Below are 18958 nucleotides of genomic sequence, written 5' to 3' on the forward strand. Positions count from 1 at the left end.
TAACGCAACGCAGTTAAAAAAAATCCCGTAGGAAGATTACGATAATAGATAACCTGAGTCGAGTGTTTGTCGGGGCATCTAAAAGATTCTTTCGAGTTGAGCGTCTGAGATTGCAGAGAAGAAAATTTGGAAGCCATCGAATTCGTGATGTCGATAGAAATCTTCAGTTGGAATCGTTGTATCATAACGTAGTCTGCTTATTGTCGATAAGACTTTACTAAACTAAAAGTGACTACTAAAAGTTTCTATCCTCTAAATTCTATCTACGATTCTATAATCTAAAAACTGACTTTTGCAAACAAACTGTAACATTCGCTTAACGGAAAGACATACGTATCTTGTTTGTACTCGTCTTTTCACAATGAATTCTTGAACGTCTGTCTCTGTGGTGAGACAAATGCAAAGTCATCTCATCAGTTACTCACCTTGCTTCAAATTGCTACGATTGCTATCGGTTTGGATACTTGCGATTGTTTCGTTATGGCTATATTAGGCTCTAGGTTGCAAGGTTAGGGTGTTGTCCTGAAGTTCCAGAGGGGCCCCGGCGTCCTTTCGTCTCCGACTCGGCCATCCTGACACTTACACGTCCTCGTGTGTGGCCTGCTGGCTTAGTCTACCCGTCGGGGCTTCCACCACGCAGGCATCGACCCGGCGCTCGTCCTCGGGGCAATGTTTTTCTTCTCGCCGCGATGGACAGCGAGACGCGATGTGTCCCGGCATGTGGCAGTGAAAGCACAACGCTTTTGGTGGTGCAGCCGGTCGGCTTTCCTCCGGGCGTCGAGGGTCCTTCTTCGGTTCCCACTTCGCCCTCTTGCGGCATTCGAATGTCGGATGTCCGTAAATACCGCAGTGGCCACACCTGGTCCAGGGGGCGGGTGACCTGCCTCGTTTGTTTCCGGAGCTCGCTAATGACCTCCACGGCGGGGGCGTTGGCCACTCCGTGTATAGGAAGGGCTTCATTTCTCTTTGGAATTGTTTCACCGACGTGATGTCACTCGTGAGCGCTAGTCGTTTAAAACGTTTGTTCATCGCGCGAGCCCAGCAGATGGAGGGCGGTGGCGGCGAGTACCTCTTCCCTGGTTGAATTTCGCCACTTCGACCCCAGGAGGGTGATGATACGATTTCCGTACGCTCCTGGTGTTTCGCCGTCCCGCGGTAGTTCCTCGGCTACCTTGATTAGCGACGCGGCTGCTACTTCTTAGCCACCGAAGTGCGCGGCGAATTGTTCCTTAAAATCTGGCCAGGTGAGCTCGTCGCCGTCCATTATCTGCGTAAGCCAATACGCTGCCAGACCCTCTAGGGCACGGTTTAGGGCAGAATACAGTGCGCTGTTTTTCAGGGGGTGGTCCCTCATGAACAGGCCGAGCTCGAGTCACATTCCGAGTCCGAGCTCGAGGCGCCCTCCCGGGCAGGGCTCGCGGGAGATTGCGATTCCGTGTTGGAGTTCTCCATCGTCCGGTCGCGGGTGGGGTACCTTTATTGTCGATAGTGACACTAGTGACGAGGGCCTCAGGCTTGATAACGAATCCGCGGCCAACGGGAGGACTATCATATAAAGAGCAACAGGATACACGAAATAATATAATTCTGACTAGGACAACATAAACGCAAGAAGTGTTGATATTGAAAAAAATATTTAATTTTGTATATAAATATTTTCATATTTAAAAAAGTTTCCGGAAGCAGGAAGATTTACAAACAAATAATATCATAAACCGAATGTTTCATGATCCTTTTCTAATTAGAGTGTGTGACAGCATGTGAGAACGTTTCTTAAAAATATGACTTATTGCAATTACTTAATCGCAATTATAAACGATTAAGACCTTCTCACAACGAGGCAATCTATCCAAAGTATAAAACTCGTTATACTTGATGAGAAAACAAATCTCTACTTAGGTTTCATTTCGTTTCATCGCGTTCATAAAAAGTGAATTTGTATGAACACATCGTGCAATTTAGTAATTAGGACCGTTGATCTCGCTGCAACATAGATGGATAGAAAAAAGCCATTTAAAATGATACAACGTCGGGAAGACAATTATGAAAATTATAAATGGAACACGAGATAAAATTGTTTAAGATTAATTCTTCTTTTTTTCTTTTTTTTTTAATCGCGAGTGTTTGCAAACGAAGTTTCAATCTGTTTACAATGATAGCAATGAGAGGAGGATGTCTATGAAAGTTATAAATGCGATATTGAATAACATTTCTGCGAGTGGGTTTGTTTTTCGTTACAAATGTTTTTTAAACGAATCTGCAATCTGTTGGAAACTACGGAACAGTAACGGGACGACTGATAGGGAAATAAAAAAGATCGCGTTTTATTTGAACAGACAAATCTTTGAAATCTATTCGAAAGTCTATTTGAAATGGTACGAGCTCGAAAAGAACGGTGAATACTATAGAAGAAGGATTAATTAAAATTCTTATTAATCTGTACGCTTTGTATATTAAATACCTTGATCGATGCCAAGATAACAAATTATTATACAAAACAGTGAAGTATCCACGTCTGACATTAATATTGAGTATTACCATTACTGTAATTTAATTTTTAACCGATCCTGAAAATTCCTTAGAACGTAAAAAGTATAAAATGTTACTGTGCATTTCAAGATTAAATGCACTGTAATTTAGAAACAGTTATGAAGCGGAAACAAATAATTTATTCAGAATAAGAATTCTACGTAATCATGTTAAAAAAAAAAACGTACTTATAACGCGTTTAAACTCCAAATATGTAAAGACAATAAGGGAAAAAAATTAAACGCAGAATCGTATTTTTTGTAAATTCACACAAGATTTTATCCAAAAAAAAAATTAAGATTTTTTGAAGAACGTACAAGAACAATAAAAAAGGGATGTTAAATACAAAAAATAGATTAAAATTTAGATTATGAAATATAAAAAAAATGATATTGCATAATTTACAATTATTTTCGATAGCTTACGTCAGTATGTTGGAGTGTAAACTATAAAATATTCAAAAACTGATACCATTTAGACATAATTTAGAAAAACAATAAATTGCGGAAACCGATAGTTAAAACTCGATACGATCGATACTCCAAAACTCTAATCCTAATAATTACTCAGCAATAATAACCGATAATTCATGTTGATTAATGTTTGAACTCCGTTTTTTTTCTGTATGTGTATACAAATTTTGTACAGTTTGATAAAGCGAAATTAAATTATCATCTTTTTGTACTACTTCAAACATTGAGATTTGTCATCTTCAAGGTCGATCACACATAGTTTCAGATTGCGGAGTTGCAAGGGTAATTAATTTTGCAATCGGTTTTCCTTTGATATAGATGTGAATACAAATAGCCATTGATTGACAATATACCGAAGCAATTCTAGTTTAATTTGAAGTCATCGATCCTTTGATATTTTTGGAAGAATAGTAAAAGTACAGAGAAAACAAGAAAAAATGGCGTTAACTAAAAGATAACTCCAATGTATCTCATAAATATTATCTATATATCATTTGTAAGATGTAAGTGACCAAGATATCGAATTATACAAAAATTGTATGTAATGATTAATACTTGAACGTTACTTACATTTATGTACATGAAAATTTGATCTTTTATTAACTAAGTTATTGATCGACAAAATGACTTCCTACATAATTCTCCGCCTGAACTGAAATGCATATCTTTTTTTACGCAAGCCTTATGTGTAGCTAGCAACGAGCAAACAGATTAATTACTTTACACACGGTCGTATCTTGTTTGCTGTAGGCGAGTTCTCTCGTGTAATCAACGAAGTACTCAACTTTAAAGCGATAACAGAAGAACATTATTGTATCGATAAAAATCATGCTTTTTTCAAAGAAATATGTAACTCGTATTTTTTTTAAAGCAACCCTCATAATGTATTGAATAAAATAATCATACATTTTTTTTTGTTCAACATTTGTAAAATACGATATTATCAAGATCACCAAGGAGGTAATCTTCAATTCTTAATGAATATAATAAAAAACATAATTAATGATTGTTTGATGGTTTTATTATTATCTCTATAATACAAAAGCACAACATCGTGTCAACAGTTTATATAGTTCGTATGTTTCTGTAGGAATACACAAATAATAGTTCTCTATCACAACGTAATCTAAAGGGAAAACCCTAACTAAATGACAAAAATATCGGTAATAACTGGAACTAATGAATGTTAAAAGCAATCAGTATATTCCGTACAAACTTCCATCAACACGATTCGTTCTTCATTCTCTCAACACACTAAGACCGCAATCTTTAAACGCTTATAAAACCATAAGCAATCGTGAAGTTTAGAATTCGCTAACTGGGCGTCTCTCAATCCAGTTTTTGATCTTGGGCAGAAGGAGGACCTTTTTCTCCAGCAGCTTCAGATTCTCGTAATTCTCGATCAGATCAGACTTGTACATAAAGTTCAAATAATCGAGCAGAGCAACGAATGTTAAATCAGCCCAAGAGAGAGTACCATCGTAGAAGTAGCCGTCATTTTCCTTCACTTGCTGGTCCAAACGTTCTAAAATGAACAGCAGCGTCTCTTCAGCAGCCTTGCGTTTTGCAGCTTTGACCTTCTCGTCCTCCTCATAGTGGAAGGCGGCAATTTCTGAAAATTTGTTTTCAGTTAAATACTATTCGCTAATGTTATACTAATTTGAATACAGTGTTGTGCGAAATTTAAATGATACTGAAGATAGAATTACAATCCTTTTTAATCCTTTGTCTTGTATTGTTGACATACGTGTATCGTTCGATTAAATCATATATTAAATCGGATTTCAACTAATAAATACCTGAACAGATATGTACTATCTGTTATCAAGATTCTCATAAGATTTATGCAAAACAGCACTGGATACTCACTATGACGAATATCATGAATAGTATCAACAGTGGCATCAATATGAAGATCTGCCCAGTCAGTCTTTCCAGCTAAGTCATATTGTTTGGCTAAGTAACGGCAAATAGCTGTAGACTGAGCAACCTTCCTTCTATCAGCTACGAGCATAGGAAGCTGGCCATAAGGAGTCACTAAAAACATACAACTAATAGAATCAAAGATTCTATCGAACAAACAGATTATGATGCTTCTTAAATATCTAGCTTCCTGTTATCTGTTTTGGAAAGATATAATTTAATTTATTGATAATTTATCAGCAAACAAAGGGCATTGTCTCCTTAACAATACCTATTGTTCTCCCACATATCTTATAGAGCAATGGAGAGTAAACAATAATATCTGTTATACTCTGCATAATTGTGTTCTACTTTATTTAGCTACTTTAGTTAAATTAGGAAAGATGAGATTTAAGAAACAGAATTTCTTTAAATTTTAAGCTTACAGGGCTTTATTTCTGGCCAGACGTCCTTTTTGATACGTTCATCTTCAAATGGAATACTAGCATAGCTGAAGAAGAACGGATTGGTTCTGCCAATGCCGTAACTGGGAAGTAAGTCAATTTATAGAGCGGCATCTTCCTGGAAGTATAATATATACAAAGTAAAAACAAAGAATCATTGATGACAAGAATTATATTATTACAAATTATGAAGTATAAGACAATTTAAGTAAAAAGCATCAACTACTAACTACTCGCATAGCTATTTGTATCTTTATATTTTAATATAGCTTAGATATAAAAAGAATATTATTTTTGGATGTAATAATGTATAAACTTGCGCCAAATATTATAACAAAATATTGCACTTTCTATTTAAGTAGGATAGACATATTACCGGCATTTATTTTTTCTTTCTATAGCAATGAAATTGTTTATAAAAAAGTTTATAAGAAAACTATCAATTAATGCAAACAACGCATTTCAAAATATTAATTACATTCGCACGATTCGTTATCTCTAGTATTAATTTAACCATATGGTTCTATACACCCAAGACCCTCTAACAGTAATTTAGTACCATTACTAGTCGTATGTACAATGTATGTTTGTATACAACTTTCGTAACTACAAAACATTCAGCATGATTATATATTCTTCCAAACTTAAGAAACATTTTCTAATTGCATACTTAAATTTATCGATCAATTATAAACATATGATAACATTTATTTCTTTCAACTACTAATTTTCAAATCCTCTGCTGTTCCGTTAATTGAACGACGCGCCGACTTTTCGTACAAGTATCTTGTATCTTATCTGTATTATTTAGTTATCAATACAGAAGAAACATTTTCTAATTGTATACTTAAATTTATCGATCAATTATGAACATGTAATAACATTTATTTCTTTCAACTACTAATTTTTAAATCATCTGCTGTTCGGTTAATTGAAGGATGTCGGCTTTCTGTAGAAGTATTTCATATTTATTATTTAATTATGAATAAGGAAAAAACATACAAAATATAGTTTTCAAACGGTTTATTATTTATAAAGAGAAACTTTGACTCAGGATATATATACTATATATATACTATTTACTTACAATTTTTTTTTTAAGACTTCAAAGTCGAAACAAGCACAGGAAATTTCCAAGCCGGTTAACAGAAACTTGAATGAGACAAAAATAACCTTTAGATCAATATATGTTCTTCTTCCCCCCTGTTGCTTCCACGTAACTCTTATCCTATTGGTGGAGCTGTGCTGATATGTGAAATTATGACTACATAAAAACATCCGGAAAGACTCATTGAATGATTTTATAGTTTAAGGTTAATAAATTTCCATAAATTAAAGTTGAAAATTTATGAGAACATGTTTTCTGTAACAAAACTTAGTAAAAACAAACTAGTAAGGTTTATAGATTCTTTAATGATTATGTATGTATTCATGAACTAGTTCGATAAACATCGTTCGATAAAACGTCGAACAACACACAACATTGAAGCGCGAAATTTCAAATTCAAGGAAAGATAAATAACAAATATTGCGAACAAATGATATTAAATTTACAATAATCTCATGTAAGAAAAAATAAAAGGGATAAAAGTAGTACAGAAGATAGAAAAATCTATAAAACTGGTGGCTGGGAAATAGAAAATATATAAATTTATGTTATTAGAGTTTAGTACTTCTGTCGATCAATGTGTTACGACCGTTCGCGGAGAGACGCAGTCGCAGTAGCGAGAGGCGTAAATTCTCGCTACGATTCGGTGAATCGACGCCGCGAAGTAGTGGTTCCCCTGTTTCGGTTAAGATAAGAGGTGGTTAAATGAATATGACACAGTATAGTAAGTTATATTTCACCGTTTATTCCAACAACTTATAACGAAGGCAGTTACGCTGGTGCGTATGTACGAGATGAATAAGTGACTGATCTGTGGGTGTGTCCTACCCGGTGGAAGGATATTGACCGTTCGAAAGAAGATAATTTTAGAAACTTCAACCTTTGGAGGTGTTTGTTAATTAAAAATGACAAAACTGGTATTATGTAAAAAAGAGTAATGTGTATCCTGAATCAATGTCGAATGGAAATTAGACAGTTCTATAAAAATAATCCTTCTCACGATTCCACAACTTCATAGCTTAATTAAATACAATTCTTCGGCGATATAATTACAAATACATTTACAGGAATTGTGTAATATGATAAATATCTCGTTAAAGAGATTGAAATCGTAAACTCTAGATTCTAGTATTCTTTCACTTTCATGTTTCCTATGAGCCCTTCAATCGCTAAATATTTTGCAATGAAACACGTATTATTAAACAACATAATCATACTAAATTAATTTAATGTGATTATTTATTATTATTATATAATAACACAGTGATGAAAGAAATAAACTGGTCAAGTAATCTAAGGAACGATAATACGTATCTATGTCAGTGACAGTGAGAAAAATTCAGATATCTGTACTTAAGTGATTACACTTATAAGTATCATTATATATTATATAAATATGATATTTCGAATGGTATCATTTATCACTCATTAAACAAGAGTGTCATATCCAGAGAAATGATTTTACATATCTTAATCTTTGCTTTGATTACGATAGTAATAATTTCTATCAAACTTGATGAGGAAGATACATGAATAATTATCTAAAAGCTGAAAATCTTGGCAAATTCATTTGTACATAAACTAACAGGAGTGAATTTTAAAGATACACTCTGCTCTCAACAATTAAAGCTGTCTTGTCGCAACAAAGTTTCAATAATTTTTTATGGACAACATGGCCCAGTTTGCACAAAGACTAAAAATTTTAACATTAAATTTGGATAAACTATCTTACGATAGAAGGAATGATATATCCTTCATTTTCGCCAATAATCTGGTCGAATTTAGTCAAGTAAAATGGTATTGTTTCGTTCAAAAGTTGATTCTTCCTCGCTTCCTTCTTTTCAGGATCCTCCTCCATGCGATAGTAGCAGATAGCTGAAACGTATATGAAACCAACCGTTACATTCATTTGTGTTTTTCCCCCCAAACGAAGAGAAAATAAGTTGTGAAAGAAGGAGTAGCCTCTCATAGTTCCTACAATTTCTTCATTCTCTTTGCTTTCTTCAATATTGCCTCAACAAGTTCCTGTGGTTCACGATACTTGAAATATATACAATGTTACCAGCGTGGAAATTGTCTTGGAAACTTGGAAAATCTTTCAAGAGGAACAACATTGCTAACTGAGATTCGAGAAAGGAAAGGTAAGTAAATCCTTGCTTCTACTTAGAGCTTTTTTATTTACTTCTGACGAGTAAAGTACTGTTATTAAAATTTGATTAAAAGTACCAAGAATGTCGAGATATAAACAACCATTTGTGGAAAGGTCAGGAGAAGCAGAATTATCGAATAAACGTTATATAACTCTTAGTGATTAAGTAGGAGAAGAGAAACGAGAAAAAAGTCTTTTATCTAGGTCTTAATAAAGTATACTATATTTATCTCCATATCAAGAATAACAACAAGATATAAACAGTCTTCTAGAAATTGAGTAAATATTACATAATTACATCTTGAGCAATATTTTGAGTCTTAGCTTTTGCTTAATCATTATAATAATCTTAAATATCTGTAAATTCTTCACAGACTCTTTGCATCTTCTATACAGGTATCTCATGATCATGTGATAACACACAGGAAGAAAGAATAGAGGAAAAAACAGCGTAAGAAAAAGTTGCGTAAGAGTATCGTCGCACTACATCATTCGACAATTGATGCACGTCATGGCGATCGTCACGGTTTAAAGCAGGCCATCAAAAACACGTTTGTTATCGTACGGAAAAATCTGCGACGTTCCAGCTGTTCAGGTGCATCGAATTGTGAATCATCGGCGGTACGAAGCAAGGCGAGGGGCGTAAATAGAGAAAGAAGAGAAGAGAAGGATTCGCATAAATGATAAAATATAATCGTTCGTTCCTCGTCGATGGCGGATGGATGGCTTTAATCGTGGACGATATCGATACGATTATATTTTATACATTTGAAACAAATATAAAAGACGAGCAAAAACCAGAGATACGATCGTTATGATATTATTCAATCGGTAGCCTATTTACCTCGTTTTTTGTTCACCTTCGGTGTCTAGTAATAATTTTTCGATTCGACTGGCGTGACGTTACGTTGGCGGTGTAAAAACACGATTTTAAACACCTGCGGATAGTTGCATGAGTTTCGAGCGATTCCATTCCCTTCGATTTATATTTATGCGATCAACGCGCGGATCGTTAACGCATTATGCAGACAGCAGATGTTACGTAATCACACATATCGTAATTGGAAATTAGTAACGTTATCGCGTACCAGGATCTTCCTGTCTTTGATCATCGAGTAACACCTCGTTGTCCTCGCTCCTTCCGCGGATAACCAGCGTTTATCATATAGAGACAGGGATTTGCAAAGAATAAAAGTTGTAGAACGTTGAAAGGCGTTGAGAGAAACGTGATGTTATCCCGTTATTCGTTAACGCAACGCAGTTAAAAAAAATCCCGTAGGAAGATTACGATAATAGATAACCTGAGTCGAGTGTTTGTCGGGGCATCTAAAAGATTCTTTCGAGTTGAGCGTCTGAGATTGCAGAGAAGAAAATTTGGAAGCCATCGAATTCGTGATGTCGATAGAAATCTTCAGTTGGAATCGTTGTATCATAACGTAGTCTGCTTATTGTCGATAAGACTTTACTAAACTAAAAGTGACTACTAAAAGTTTCTATCCTCTAAATTCTATCTACGATTCTATAATCTAAAAACTGACTTTTGCAAACAAACTGTAACATTCGCTTAACGGAAAGACATACGTATCTTGTTTGTACTCGTCTTTTCACAATGAATTCTTGAACGTCTGTCTCTGTGGTGAGACAAATGCAAAGTCATCTCATCAGTTACTCACCTTGCTTCAAATTGCTACGATTGCTATCGGTTTGGATACTTGCGATTGTTTCGTTATGGCTATATTAGGCTCTAGGTTGCAAGGTTAGGGTGTTGTCCTGAAGTTCCAGAGGGGCCCCGGCGTCCTTTCGTCTCCGACTCGGCCATCCTGACACTTACACGTCCTCGTGTGTGGCCTGCTGGCTTAGTCTACCCGTCGGGGCTTCCACCACGCAGGCATCGACCCGGCGCTCGTCCTCGGGGCAATGTTTTTCTTCTCGCCGCGATGGACAGCGAGACGCGATGTGTCCCGGCATGTGGCAGTGAAAGCACAACGCTTTTGGTGGTGCAGCCGGTCGGCTTTCCTCCGGGCGTCGAGGGTCCTTCTTCGGTTCCCACTTCGCCCTCTTGCGGCATTCGAATGTCGGATGTCCGTAAATACCGCAGTGGCCACACCTGGTCCAGGGGGCGGGTGACCTGCCTCGTTTGTTTCCGGAGCTCGCTAATGACCTCCACGGCGGGGGCGTTGGCCACTCCGTGTATAGGAAGGGCTTCATTTCTCTTTGGAATTGTTTCACCGACGTGATGTCACTCGTGAGCGCTAGTCGTTTAAAACGTTTGTTCATCGCGCGAGCCCAGCAGATGGAGGGCGGTGGCGGCGAGTACCTCTTCCCTGGTTGAATTTCGCCACTTCGACCCCAGGAGGGTGATGATACGATTTCCGTACGCTCCTGGTGTTTCGCCGTCCCGCGGTAGTTCCTCGGCTACCTTGATTAGCGACGCGGCTGCTACTTCTTAGCCACCGAAGTGCGCGGCGAATTGTTCCTTAAAATCTGGCCAGGTGAGCTCGTCGCCGTCCATTATCTGCGTAAGCCAATACGCTGCCAGACCCTCTAGGGCACGGTTTAGGGCAGAATACAGTGCGCTGTTTTTCAGGGGGTGGTCCCTCATGAACAGGCCGAGCTCGAGTCACATTCCGAGTCCGAGCTCGAGGCGCCCTCCCGGGCAGGGCTCGCGGGAGATTGCGATTCCGTGTTGGAGTTCTCCATCGTCCGGTCGCGGGTGGGGTACCTTTATTGTCGATAGTGACACTAGTGACGAGGGCCTCAGGCTTGATAACGAATCCGCGGCCAACGGGAGGACTATCATATAAAGAGCAACAGGATACACGAAATAATATAATTCTGACTAGGACAACATAAACGCAAGAAGTGTTGATATTGAAAAAAATATTTAATTTTGTATATAAATATTTTCATATTTAAAAAAGTTTCCGGAAGCAGGAAGATTTACAAACAAATAATATCATAAACCGAATGTTTCATGATCCTTTTCTAATTAGAGTGTGTGACAGCATGTGAGAACGTTTCTTAAAAATATGACTTATTGCAATTACTTAATCGCAATTATAAACGATTAAGACCTTCTCACAACGAGGCAATCTATCCAAAGTATAAAACTCGTTATACTTGATGAGAAAACAAATCTCTACTTAGGTTTCATTTCGTTTCATCGCGTTCATAAAAAGTGAATTTGTATGAACACATCGTGCAATTTAGTAATTAGGACCGTTGATCTCGCTGCAACATAGATGGATAGAAAAAAGCCATTTAAAATGATACAACGTCGGGAAGACAATTATGAAAATTATAAATGGAACACGAGATAAAATTGTTTAAGATTAATTCTTCTTTTTTTCTTTTTTTTTTAATCGCGAGTGTTTGCAAACGAAGTTTCAATCTGTTTACAATGATAGCAATGAGAGGAGGATGTCTATGAAAGTTATAAATGCGATATTGAATAACATTTCTGCGAGTGGGTTTGTTTTTCGTTACAAATGTTTTTTAAACGAATCTGCAATCTGTTGGAAACTACGGAACAGTAACGGGACGACTGATAGGGAAATAAAAAAGATCGCGTTTTATTTGAACAGACAAATCTTTGAAATCTATTCGAAAGTCTATTTGAAATGGTACGAGCTCGAAAAGAACGGTGAATACTATAGAAGAAGGATTAATTAAAATTCTTATTAATCTGTACGCTTTGTATATTAAATACCTTGATCGATGCCAAGATAACAAATTATTATACAAAACAGTGAAGTATCCACGTCTGACATTAATATTGAGTATTACCATTACTGTAATTTAATTTTTAACCGATCCTGAAAATTCCTTAGAACGTAAAAAGTATAAAATGTTACTGTGCATTTCAAGATTAAATGCACTGTAATTTAGAAACAGTTATGAAGCGGAAACAAATAATTTATTCAGAATAAGAATTCTACGTAATCATGTTAAAAAAAAAAACGTACTTATAACGCGTTTAAACTCCAAATATGTAAAGACAATAAGGGAAAAAAATTAAACGCAGAATCGTATTTTTTGTAAATTCACACAAGATTTTATCCAAAAAAAAAATTAAGATTTTTTGAAGAACGTACAAGAACAATAAAAAAGGGATGTTAAATACAAAAAATAGATTAAAATTTAGATTATGAAATATAAAAAAAATGATATTGCATAATTTACAATTATTTTCGATAGCTTACGTCAGTATGTTGGAGTGTAAACTATAAAATATTCAAAAACTGATACCATTTAGACATAATTTAGAAAAACAATAAATTGCGGAAACCGATAGTTAAAACTCGATACGATCGATACTCCAAAACTCTAATCCTAATAATTACTCAGCAATAATAACCGATAATTCATGTTGATTAATGTTTGAACTCCGTTTTTTTTCTGTATGTGTATACAAATTTTGTACAGTTTGATAAAGCGAAATTAAATTATCATCTTTTTGTACTACTTCAAACATTGAGATTTGTCATCTTCAAGGTCGATCACACATAGTTTCAGATTGCGGAGTTGCAAGGGTAATTAATTTTGCAATCGGTTTTCCTTTGATATAGATGTGAATACAAATAGCCATTGATTGACAATATACCGAAGCAATTCTAGTTTAATTTGAAGTCATCGATCCTTTGATATTTTTGGAAGAATAGTAAAAGTACAGAGAAAACAAGAAAAAATGGCGTTAACTAAAAGATAACTCCAATGTATCTCATAAATATTATCTATATATCATTTGTAAGATGTAAGTGACCAAGATATCGAATTATACAAAAATTGTATGTAATGATTAATACTTGAACGTTACTTACATTTATGTACATGAAAATTTGATCTTTTATTAACTAAGTTATTGATCGACAAAATGACTTCCTACATAATTCTCCGCCTGAACTGAAATGCATATCTTTTTTTACGCAAGCCTTATGTGTAGCTAGCAACGAGCAAACAGATTAATTACTTTACACACGGTCGTATCTTGTTTGCTGTAGGCGAGTTCTCTCGTGTAATCAACGAAGTACTCAACTTTAAAGCGATAACAGAAGAACATTATTGTATCGATAAAAATCATGCTTTTTTCAAAGAAATATGTAACTCGTATTTTTTTTAAAGCAACCCTCATAATGTATTGAATAAAATAATCATACATTTTTTTTTGTTCAACATTTGTAAAATACGATATTATCAAGATCACCAAGGAGGTAATCTTCAATTCTTAATGAATATAATAAAAAACATAATTAATGATTGTTTGATGGTTTTATTATTATCTCTATAATACAAAAGCACAACATCGTGTCAACAGTTTATATAGTTCGTATGTTTCTGTAGGAATACACAAATAATAGTTCTCTATCACAACGTAATCTAAAGGGAAAACCCTAACTAAATGACAAAAATATCGGTAATAACTGGAACTAATGAATGTTAAAAGCAATCAGTATATTCCGTACAAACTTCCATCAACACGATTCGTTCTTCATTCTCTCAACACACTAAGACCGCAATCTTTAAACGCTTATAAAACCATAAGCAATCGTGAAGTTTAGAATTCGCTAACTGGGCGTCTCTCAATCCAGTTTTTGATCTTGGGCAGAAGGAGGACCTTTTTCTCCAGCAGCTTCAGATTCTCGTAATTCTCGATCAGATCAGACTTGTACATAAAGTTCAAATAATCGAGCAGAGCAACGAATGTTAAATCAGCCCAAGAGAGAGTACCATCGTAGAAGTAGCCGTCATTTTCCTTCACTTGCTGGTCCAAACGTTCTAAAATGAACAGCAGCGTCTCTTCAGCAGCCTTGCGTTTTGCAGCTTTGACCTTCTCGTCCTCCTCATAGTGGAAGGCGGCAATTTCTGAAAATTTGTTTTCAGTTAAATACTATTCGCTAATGTTATACTAATTTGAATACAGTGTTGTGCGAAATTTAAATGATACTGAAGATAGAATTACAATCCTTTTTAATCCTTTGTCTTGTATTGTTGACATACGTGTATCGTTCGATTAAATCATATATTAAATCGGATTTCAACTAATAAATACCTGAACAGATATGTACTATCTGTTATCAAGATTCTCATAAGATTTATGCAAAACAGCACTGGATACTCACTATGACGAATATCATGAATAGTATCAACAGTGGCATCAATATGAAGATCTGCCCAGTCAGTCTTTCCAGCTAAGTCATATTGTTTGGCTAAGTAACGGCAAATAGCTGTAGACTGAGCAACCTTCCTTCTATCAGCTACGAGCATAGGAAGCTGGCCATAAGGAGTCACTAAAAACATACAACTAATAGAATCAAAGATTCTATCGAACAAACAGATTATGATGCTTCTTAAATATCTAGCTTCCTGTTATCTGTTTTGGAAAGATATAATTTAATTTATTGATAATTTATCAGCAAACAAAGGGCATTGTCTCCTTAACAATACCTATTGTTCTCCCACATATCTTATAGAGCAATGGAGAGTAAACAATAATATCTGTTATACTCTGCATAATTGTGTTCTACTTTATTTAGCTACTTTAGTTAAATTAGGAAAGATGAGATTTAAGAAACAGAATTTCTTTAAATTTTAAGCTTACAGGGCTTTATTTCTGGCCAGACGTCCTTTTTGATACGTTCATCTTCAAATGGAATACTAGCATAGCTGAAAAAGAACGGATTGGTTCTGCCAATGCCGTAACTGGGAAGTAAGTCAATTTATAGAGCGGCATCTTCCTGGAAGTATAATATATACAAAGTAAAAACAAAGAATCATTGATGACAAGAATTATATTATTACAAATTATGAAGTATAAGACAATTTAAGTAAAAAGCATCAACTACTAACTACTCGCATAGCTATTTGTATCTTTATATTTTAATATAGCTTAGATATAAAAAGAATATTATTTTTGGATGTAATAATGTATAAACTTGCGCCAAATATTATAACAAAATATTGCACTTTCTATTTAAGTAGGATAGACATATTACCGGCATTTATTTTTTCTTTCTATAGCAATGAAATTGTTTATAAAAAAGTTTATAAGAAAACTATCAATTAATGCAAACAACGCATTTCAAAATATTAATTACATTCGCACGATTCGTTATCTCTAGTATTAATTTAACCATATGGTTCTATACACCCAAGACCCTCTAACAGTAATTTAGTACCATTACTAGTCGTATGTACAATGTATGTTTGTATACAACTTTCGTAACTACAAAACATTCAGCATGATTATATATTCTTCCAAACTTAAGAAACATTTTCTAATTGCATACTTAAATTTATCGATCAATTATAAACATATGATAACATTTATTTCTTTCAACTACTAATTTTCAAATCCTCTGCTGTTCCGTTAATTGAACGACGCGCCGACTTTTCGTACAAGTATCTTGTATCTTATCTGTATTATTTAGTTATCAATACAGAAGAAACATTTTCTAATTGTATACTTAAATTTATCGATCAATTATGAACATGTAATAACATTTATTTCTTTCAACTACTAATTTTTAAATCATCTGCTGTTCGGTTAATTGAAGGATGTCGGCTTTCTGTAGAAGTATTTCATATTTATTATTTAATTATGAATAAGGAAAAAACATACAAAATATAGTTTTCAAACGGTTTATTATTTATAAAGAGAAACTTTGACTCAGGATATATATACTATATATATACTATTTACTTACAATTTTTTTTTTAAGATTTCAAAGTCGAAACAAGCACAGGAAATTTCCAAGCCGGTTAACAGAAACTTGAATGAGACAAAAATAACCTTTAGATCAATATATGTTCTTCTTCCCCCCTGTTGCTTCCACGTAACTCTTATCCTATTGGTGGAGCTGTGCTGATATGTGAAATTATGACTACATAAAAACATCCGGAAAGACTCATTGAATGATTTTATAGTTTAAGGTTAATAAATTTCCATAAATTAAAGTTGAAAATTTATGAGAACATGTTTTCTGTAACAAAACTTAGTAAAAACAAACTAGTAAGGTTTATAGATTCTTTAATGATTATGTATGTATTCATGAACTAGTTCGATAAACATCGTTCGATAAAACGTCGAACAACACACAACATTGAAGCGCGAAATTTCAAATTCAAGGAAAGATAAATAACAAATATTGCGAACAAATGATATTAAATTTACAATAATCTCATGTAAGAAAAAATAAAAGGGATAAAAGTAGTACAGAAGATAGAAAAATCTATAAAACTGGTGGCTGGGAAATAGAAAATATATAAATTTATGTTATTAGAGTTTAGTACTTCTGTCGATCAATGTGTTACGACCGTTCGCGGAGAGACGCAGTCGCAGTAGCGAGAGGCGTAAATTCTCGCTACGATTCGGTGAATCGACGCCGCGAAGTAGTGGTTCCCCTGTTTCGGTTAAGATAAGAGGTGGTTAAATGAATATGACACAGTATAGTAAGTTATATTTCACCGTTTATTCCAACAACTTATAACGAAGGCAGTTACGCTGGTGCGTATGTACGAGATGAATAAGTGACTGATCTGTGGGTGTGTCCTACCCGGTGGAAGGATATTGACCGTTCGAAAGAAGATAATTTTAGAAACTTCAACCTTTGGAGGTGTTTGTTAATTAAAAATGACAAAACTGGTATTATGTAAAAAAGAGTAATGTGTATCCTGAATCAATGTCGAATGGAAATTAGACAGTTCTATAAAAATAATCCTTCTCACGATTCCACAACTTCATAGCTTAATTAAATACAATTCTTCGGCGATATAATTACAAATACATTTACAGGAATTGTGTAATATGATAAATATCTCGTTAAAGAGATTGAAATCGTAAACTCTAGATTCTAGTATTCTTTCACTTTCATGTTTCCTATGAGCCCTTCAATCGCTAAATATTTTGCAATGAAACACGTATTATTAAACAACATAATCATACTAAATTAATTTAATGTGATTATTTATTATTATTATATAATAACACAGTGATGAAAGAAATAAACTGGTCAAGTAATCTAAGGAACGATAATACGTATCTATGTCAGTGACAGTGAGAAAAATTCAGATATCTGTACTTAAGTGATTACACTTATAAGTATCATTATATATTATATAAATATGATATTTCGAATGGTATCATTTATCACTCATTAAACAAGAGTGTCATATCCAGAGAAATGATTTTACATATCTTAATCTTTGCTTTGATTACGATAGTAATAATTTCTATCAAACTTGATGAGGAAGATACATGAATAATTATCTAAAAGCTGAAAATCTTGGCAAATTCATTTGTACATAAACTAACAGGAGTGAATTTTAAAGATACACTCTGCTCTCAACAATTAAAGCTGTCTTGTCGCAACAAAGTTTCAATAATTTTTTATGGACAACATGGCCCAGTTTGCACAAAGACTAAAAATTTTAACATTAAATTTGGATAAACTATCTTACGATAGAAGGAATGATATATCCTTCATTTTCGCCAATAATCTGGTCGAATTTAGTCAAGTAAAATGGTATTGTTTCGTTCAAAAGTTGATTCTTCCTCGCTTCCTTCTTTTCAGGATCCTCCTCCATGCGATAGTAGCAGATAGCTGAAACGTATATGAAACCAACCGTTACATTCATTTGTGTTTTTCCCCCCAAACGAAGAGAAAATAAGTTGTGAAAGAAGGAGTAGCCTCTCATAGTTCCTACAATTTCTTCATTCTCTTTGCTTTCTTCAATATTGCCTCAACAAGTTCCTGTGGTTCACGATACTTGAAATATATACAATGTTACCAGCGTGGAAATTGTCTTGGAAACTTGGAAAATCTTTCAAGAGGAACAACATTGCTAACTGAGATTCGAGAAAGGAAAGGTAAGTAAATCCTTGCTTCTACTTAGAGCTTTTTTATTTACTTCTGACGAGTAAAGTACTGTTATTAAAATTTGATTAAAAGTACCAAGAATGTCGAGATATAAACAACCATTTGTGGAAAGGTCAGGAGAAGCAGAATTATCGAATAAACGTTATATAACTCTTAGTGATTAAGTAGGAGAAGAGAAACGAGAAAAAAGTCTTTTATCTAGGTCTTAATAAAGTATACTATATTTATCTCCATATCAAGAATAACAACAAGATATAAACAGTCTTCTAGAAATTGAGTAAATATTACATAATTACATCTTGAGCAATATTTTGAGTCTTAGCTTTTGCTTAATCATTATAATAATCTTAAATATCTGTAAATTCTTCACAGACTCTTTGCATCTTCTATACAGGTATCTCATGATCATGTGATAACACACAGGAAGAAAGAATAGAGGAAAAAACAGCGTAAGAAAA

The 18958-nt window shown here is 34.4% G+C and overlaps 1 long non-coding RNA gene and 2 pseudogenes across 1 annotated transcript; 1 reads left to right on the forward strand and 2 right to left on the reverse strand.

Annotated features, from left to right (window-relative positions):
* Nucleotides 1–4001: 4001 nt before the first annotated feature.
* On the reverse strand, nucleotides 4002–5486 carry LOC126877779 (glutathione S-transferase-like; annotated as a pseudogene).
* On the forward strand, nucleotides 5046–15359 carry LOC126877782 (uncharacterized). The gene is made up of 2 exons (XR_007695327.1): nucleotides 5046–5233; nucleotides 15106–15359. It is a non-coding gene; the product is annotated as an uncharacterized LOC126877782 (long non-coding RNA).
* LOC126877775 (glutathione S-transferase-like) lies at nucleotides 13875–15383 on the reverse strand (annotated as a pseudogene).
* Nucleotides 15384–18958: the final 3575 nt, after the last annotated feature.

Source organism: Bombus huntii, unplaced genomic scaffold (genome assembly GCF_024542735.1).
Source record: "Bombus huntii isolate Logan2020A unplaced genomic scaffold, iyBomHunt1.1 ctg00000240.1, whole genome shotgun sequence".
NCBI lineage: Eukaryota > Metazoa > Arthropoda > Insecta > Hymenoptera > Apidae > Bombus > Bombus huntii.